Source organism: Balaenoptera acutorostrata, chromosome 20 (genome assembly GCF_949987535.1).
Source record: "Balaenoptera acutorostrata chromosome 20, mBalAcu1.1, whole genome shotgun sequence".
Classification (NCBI taxonomy): Eukaryota; Metazoa; Chordata; class Mammalia; order Artiodactyla; family Balaenopteridae; genus Balaenoptera; species Balaenoptera acutorostrata.
The window spans coordinates 57,529,371-57,536,514 of record NC_080083.1 but is presented as its reverse complement, the minus strand read 5'-3'; the positions used below and the strand labels follow the sequence as shown (position 1 = coordinate 57,536,514).

General features: G+C 48.7%; 1 long non-coding RNA gene across 2 annotated transcripts in view; it reads right to left on the bottom strand.

Moving 5' to 3' along the window:
• Positions 1 to 3,261: 3,261 nt before the first annotated feature.
• LOC102997900 (uncharacterized) overlaps positions 3,262 to 7,144 on the bottom strand; it is a 33,110-nt gene continuing 29,227 nt past the window's right edge. For both annotated transcript variants that reach the window (XR_009006354.1, XR_009006355.1), the window contains exons 2-4: positions 5,638 to 5,749; positions 4,049 to 4,159; positions 3,262 to 3,667 (exon numbers count right to left, since the gene is read on the bottom strand). This is a non-coding gene — a long non-coding RNA (uncharacterized LOC102997900). The remainder of the gene's footprint in view (positions 3,668 to 4,048; positions 4,160 to 5,637; positions 5,750 to 7,144) is intronic.

Below are 7,144 nucleotides of genomic sequence, written 5' to 3'. Positions count from 1 at the left end.
GGTAGCTCATGGATGCCACAGCCCAGCTCCCGTATGGGATCTAGATGCCCTGGAGGTCATAAACTTACACAGCAGCCCATGCTTCAAAGGGCTCCAGGATGACTCTGCCTCAGCAATATCCAGGGCAAATTTGCTTTCGATTTGAGTCTGGAAATAACAATGGCAGACTCCCCGGGGCCCAGGAATCTAGCCACTGGCTCCTCCTGGCTTTTCCAGTCCGTGAGCAAGATGCAACCAGATGCATAGCCTGGCACAGAGGTTAAATGACAACAACCCGACCTGGGCTGCCCTACAGATGCCCAGAACCCACTCAGAGAGGGTCGGCGAGGGTCCCTTGGCCTCCCCATACCTCTAGGTGGTCACACAAGAGCCCTGAATCCTCCATGTGCAGCCAAAGGGACGCCCCTGCTTCCCATCCCAGGCAGCTCTTGGCACTAACCCTGAAGTGGCGATGAGCTGAGGAAACAGGGCTGGGCGCATCTCATGCGAGATACACTTAGAGATTTTTTTTTTTTTGGCTGCACTGCGCGGCATGCGGGGTCTTAGTTCCCTGACCAGGGATCGAACCCACACCCCCTGCCTTGGAAGCATGCAGTCTTAACCCCTGGACTACCAGGGAAGTCCCCATTCAGAGATTTCAAGTGAGAATCTTTTCCCAACTTCCCCTGATTCCTTCATCGTGGCTCACCACCCTTTCTGCCCAAAGTCCTTTCCAACAATTTAAATCCTGCCTTCTGTACACCCAGCTTGGTTCCCCTCATTCTGTCACTTAGAACTTTGGACTCTGCTCTCATTAGTTCCTTCCAAATGTCCCCTCTCCGAATCTAGCTGGGTCCTTTCCATGCCTAGTTTGCAAACATGTCTGACCTGATCCTAACCTGCAAGCCCCATCTCTCCGAAAGGTACCAGGGGGCCGGGGTTTGACAGGTGTAATGATCCAGTGCACGGGTGCTGGGTGCCCACAGGGAATGCCAGAGACCAAGGTCTTCCCAGGACTTGCAGCTCAGATGGCTCCCGGGACAGAATAACCTGAGCCGGCTGCCCTTTCCTTCTTGTGAGTGACTCAGCAAGAAGCTGGCAGACGAAAACAAATCTAGTCCTGGATCTTGCAGAAGGGGTAGCAGGCAAGGCCATGGCCTTAGGCTATGTAGGGAGAGGTACTGAGGCTAGCGGCAGAGCTGGATGCTGAAAATATGCTCAATCTCACTTAGATTAAGAGCAGTCAAATGAAAACTATACCCAGGTCCAGTTTTCCACAAAGCAGATTGGCAAACATCAAAGGTTTGATCACGCACTGAGTTGGCAAGGGTGGGGAAAGGACTTCTCATGCTTTGCTAGCGGGATTGGAAAACCATACAACCTCCATGGAGGGTAATTTGGCAATCTTTATGTAATGCACAGTTTCTTTGACCCAGCAATTCCACTTCTAGAAATGTGGCGTCTAGCTGTGCCTGTGCATTGGTGAAATGACAAGTGGCATTGTTTGTAAGAATGACAAGAGATTGGAGGTATCCTCCATAGGTCCACACTCATGGTATGCCCAGGTGATGGAATACAGCAGCCAGAACAAAGAATTAGAACCATGGATGTATGGATTTGGAAACACACCCAGATGCATTGTAATGTGGGAAAACGCAAGAAAAGCAAAGCAGGAGAAGAACAGGTTATGAGGCTATCTGGTTTCAATTCTCGATGAGTGAATGAAATGGCATGCTACAATTTGGGTAAAAAAGGGTAAGAAAAACAGTATATATGCTTGTCTGGTTGTATATACCGAAGAATCTCTCTGGATGGATACCCAGGAAACTGGTTTCATCGGTTTTCTAGAAGCAAACATTTTCATTATCTACCTCTTTGTAACTTCAAACTTTTGAACTGTGTGAATATATGACCTATTGAAAAAGAAAATACAGTTTAAAGTATGTGCTCCCCACCTCCATAATGGAAAGGAATAACTCCAGTACTTGAGAGGCAGCTACTAGTTCCAGGACATCATGAGGTGGTGGAGGTCATTCTGTCTTATATTCACATGGTGTGTTATATTCTAATTTTGATGAAGTCTAATTTGTGATGTTTTTCTTTCTCTGTATTGTGCAATTGGCGCCATGTGTGAGAACTCTTTTGCTTAACTCCAGGTCATGAAGATTTTCTCCTGTTTTCTTCTAAAATTTTATAGTTTTACATTTAGATCTATGATCCATTTTGAGTTAATTTGTGCACAAGGTGTGAATTTTAGGTCCCCCCTTTTTTTGCATACGAATGTCCAGTTATTCCAGCACCAAGTGTTGAAAAGACCATCCTCTTCTAAGATATTACTTTTGCCCCTTGGGTTTTTGTCTGTTTCTGGATTCTCTGTTCTCTCTCATCGACTGATGATGTCTGCCTGTTTGCTTACACCACATTTTCTTCATAACTGTGGTTTTATAATGTCTTAAATTTGGGTAGGGACTTCCCTGGTGGCGCAGTGGTTAAGAATCTGCCTGCCAATGCAGGGGACACGGGTTTGAGCCATGGGTGGGGAAGATCCCACATGCCACGGATCAACTAAGCCCGTGCGCCACAACTACTGAGCCTGCGCTCTAGAGCCCGCGAGCCACAACTACTGAAACCCGCGCGCCTAGAGCCCGTGCTCTGCAACAAGAGAAGCCACCGCAATGAGAAGCCTGTGCACCACAACGAAGAGTAGCCCCTGCTCGCCGCAACTAGAGAAAGCCCGCGCACAGCAACGAAGACCCACCACAGCCAAATAAATAAATAAATTTTTAAAAAACTGAATAATCTATTTAAAAAAAAATAAAGTTGGGTAGAATGATTTTAAGTCCTACCACTTTATTCTTCTTTTTCAAAATTGTTTTGGCTATTCCGATTCCTTTGCCTGTCCATATAAATTTTACAAACATCTTGTCTCTATACAATCTTTCCTTGTTTTTATAGATCTAGAGTGTTTCCAACACACCAAGCAATTCTCCAGTCCCCAGAGGACACCAACAGAGTGCCCTACAACTTTAGCTCAGTTCTGACATTATCCACCGGAAGATAGCATCAGATCCCACAGCGTAAGGGTTCAGTCTCACCCAACTCCCACCCCGCCATCCCCACCCCACTTTAGACACCAATTGCAAGTCCATGTTATTACATGTACTTCTGACCATCCAGCTATGAATCCGAGGTTCCCATGACTCCCTTTTTGGGTTTGATTAATTGGCTAAAGCACTTCACAGAGCTCAGGAAAACAGTTTACTTAGTAGAATACTGGTTTATTACAAAAGACATTATAAAGGATACAAATGAACCACTAGGTGAAGAAGTACATAGGGTGAAGTCCCGAAGGGTGCCAAGCTCAGGAGCTTCTATCCCTGTGGATCTGGGGTGCACCGTCCTCCTGGCACGTGAAGGCACCACTCCAGAAGCTCATCAAGTTTGTTGTTCAAGAGTTTTTCTGCAGCTTATCTCCAGCTCTGCTCCCCAGTGGTAGATGGAGCTGAAAGCTGCAACCTTCTACTCGCTTGGTCTTCCTGGTGACCAGCCCCATCCAGAGGCTATGTAGGGATCCCACCCTAGGTCACCTCATCAGCACCAACTCAGTTGTGTTCCAAAGGGCTTGTTATGAATCACAAAAGATACTCCTATCACTTAGGAAATTAAAAGTGTTTCAGGAGCTCTGTGTCTAGAACAGAAGACAAAGACCAAATATATTTATTATACCACCAGGTATAGACTTGTGATACCCCATCTCCCTTTGTTCTAGGTAGGACTTTGACACTCAGATCAGACTTTGAGGGGGTTCTAAGGGTGGGAGAAATGCGAAATTTATAGAAAAACTCAAAAGCGGACATTCACCTGCTTCCTGGGAGAACAGATTGTATTTTACCTGAGGAACACAAGGAATGCAAATTTGCTTTCTTTTACTCACTGAGTTGGTAAGTGGTTACAACAAGATTCACAGACTGCTGAATGCTCCCCTCTAGGCTGCAAGGCCAAGTCTCTTCACTCTTTGACAGCAAAATGATCACAACACTTCTGACTTCACCTGCAAGATATTACTTACCCATTGGAAACATGTTTTTCATCAAGGTCAAAGAGCTAAGGTGAAGTGGGAATCTGTGTGGTCTTCTGTGATTGTCAGGTCTGAATATACTGCTCTCCAATTCTCTGGTTTCTAGAATAGACAAGGCTGCAGCTCAACACGGAAGCTAAGAGCAGAGTTGAAGTGGGAGTAGGTCCCAATTCTCTGATTTCTAGAATAGACAAGGCTGCAGCTCAACACGGAAGCTAAGGGCGGAATTGAAGTGGGAGTAGGTCCCGCCTGCTCCACTGGTCCCCCTGGAGCCCGGAGTCGGGACCACCCTCTCCCCATGGCCTCCTTCCTGGGACTGGAGCCCTCACTGTCCTTCAGCCCCTCCGCTCCCAAGTCCTCTGCTCTTGCGCTAGACCTGGGGCCCATGCTGCTCCCCTGTAAACTGTCCACTTTGCTATCGGCCCTGCCCGTCTCGTGGAATTGTGGTGAGGTTCAAATGATCAAGCACAGAAAACATCTGGAAAGCTATAGCCCAAACTGACTCCTGTAGGGAATGGAAGGGGGAAGTGGAGAAGAGAGATCAGGGACATGCCTCGTCTTCAAACGACTCTGATCTTGTTTCAAAATTTTTTTTAACAATTATGAATTCCTTTCGTGATTAAAAAAAGAGTTTAGAAATGTTTACAGTGACTAAATATGTTACTGTAATAATGTATTTTGTGGTCTTCCAAGAGTTTCCAGCCTTGTTAAGCTGCCAGCTACTCTGCTATGCCTGTGTGGGGGTCGGTTGGCCCAGCTGTGGATGCCAATGAGATCAGCTGGGGTGGAGCCTGGGTTCCAGGGGAGGTGGGGGCTGTGAGGATGGCTCCTCCTTCCTCCCTCTGAGCTCCCAGGTATGGGACATGTGTTTCTCCCTGGCTGTCTGGCCAGACCAGCTTGCAGGCAGGAGCTGCGGTGCCAGAGAGAAGGATGATACAGAACAGAATGGAGTCAGCACAGAACACATTTTAAAAAAAATCAATCGCCGGGACAGCAGCCCACCAGAGTAAGGGAGCTGGGCGCCAAGGCCATCATCCCAAGAAGCCAGCTTGCAGCTGCGGGTTCTGGGCATACTGATGGCTCAGCAGACACTAGGGCCAGCCTTGGCCAACTGTATTCAGTGCCCAAGGGCACAGCCGGGGGCTGGCACACCTTCACCAGGAAGTGAGGAGGAACGGAGCCGTGTGCATTTGTACTTGTTTATTTGCTGTTTGAAGCTCCTCGCACGTGGATGTGGGTGTGAATTTCCCCATGTGGCTGGAGTCCGCCCAGGACAAGCACTTCCTTGCTCACAGCCCCTCCCAGGTCTGGGAAGGTGGCTGGGGGCACGGTCCATGGAGAACCCAGGAGACCACAGGAGCAAGAAAAGGGACCTGATAAGGAGACTACTGTTGTTCCTAACAGGGGCGGTCCCCACCCACTGTCACTCTGCTCATGATAGGAGGGCAGGTCCCCAGGATGACTCCAAAGAAGTGGGAGAGAGGCAGGGATGGCAGGGAGCCCAGGCCCCTCCAGCGAGCTGAGTACACCCGGTCACACTGAGCTCAAGTAACAGTGGCTCTCACCCCTCCGGAATTTACCTCCTGTCCCTCAGGCTCCGCAGTCATTTGGCTAGTAAGTGACAGCAGCTCACCGGAAATTCTTCATGTGCTGGGAACAAGTTCTATCCATTCCTCCTGGGCTGCCCAGGACCTGTTGGACAGAGGGAACCGGTGGTTCTCTGCTGGGGACTGCAGCTGCCCAGTGACCAATGGCTCAGGGCAGGAGTAAGAAACAACCCAGGTCCTGAGTCAGCACCACTTAAGACCTCAACCCTCTCTCATTCTGAACAAGTCCAGCCCATCAGGTTGGGAGAGACACCCAAACATCCCCTCCAACAGACTGTCGCTTACTCAAAACACAAATCTCCTCTATCAGCCCAAACAGAAATCATCATGCAGAGGGCAGCTTGAGGGCTTCCCTAATTCAGGAGCCAGCAGTGTGTTTTTTATGTTTTTTTTATAAATTTATTTATTTTATTTTATTTTTTTTGGCTGTATTGGGTCTTCGTTGCTGCACGTGGGCTTTGCTCTGGTTGCGGAGAGCAGGGGCCACTCTTCGTTGTGGTGTGCAGGCTTCTCATTGCAGTGGCTTCTCTTGTTGCGGAGCACGGGCTCTAGGCGCGCGGGCTTCAGTAGTTGTGGCACACGGGCTCAGTAGTTGTGGCACACAGGCTCAGTAGTTGTGGCTCATGGGCTCTAGAGTGCAGGCTCAATAGTTGCGGCACTTGGGCTTAGTTGCTCCGCGGCATGTGGGATCTTCCCCGACCAGGGCTCGAACCCGTGTCCCCTGCATTGGCAGGCAGATTCTCAACCACTGCGCCACCAGGCAAGCCCACCAACAGTTTTTGTAAAGGGCCAGAGAGCAAAGATTTTTGACTTTGTGGCCACGTGGTCTCCATCACAACTACTCAACTCTGCCATTGCGGCATGAACACAGACAGACAATACATCAACAAATGGCTGTGGGTGTGTTCCAATAAAACTTTATTTATAAAAACGGGCCAAGGGCCGGATTTGGCCTGTAGAGTATAGTTTGCTGACCCCTGCTGTAATTCACCAGATCCCTGTTCGGGCAGGTCTGACTAGCCTTTAAGACTGGCCATCCTCCCTAAACTCTGGACCTGCAGTATCCCCCAAGAGCCCGGATGTCCATCACTGCAGAGAGGAGAGTTTGTATGGGGGGAGAGGAAGCAGATGTTCGCTGAACTGAGCCCTCCACCCCGACCCCGGAAATCACTTCACCTTTGCCCAATTTAATTAAACCTGATCAGATATCTCCCCAGTGAACACGTGTTTGTGCCTCTATAAATCACCAAGGTAGGCCCCTTACTTGCAGAGATGAACAAGGAGTGACCCTTCTGCAGGGGGTATGTGAGTCTAGAGAAAAAGCTGGAAGCCTGAGGAGGGACCATGGGGCTTAGGATCAAGCTGCTGTGGGAAAAATGGGTTCAAGTCTCAGAGCTGCTGTCACTCACTAACCAAATGACCTTGGGCAAGTTACTTAATCTCTCTAAGCTTTTTTTTTTTTTTTTTTTTTTAAATTACA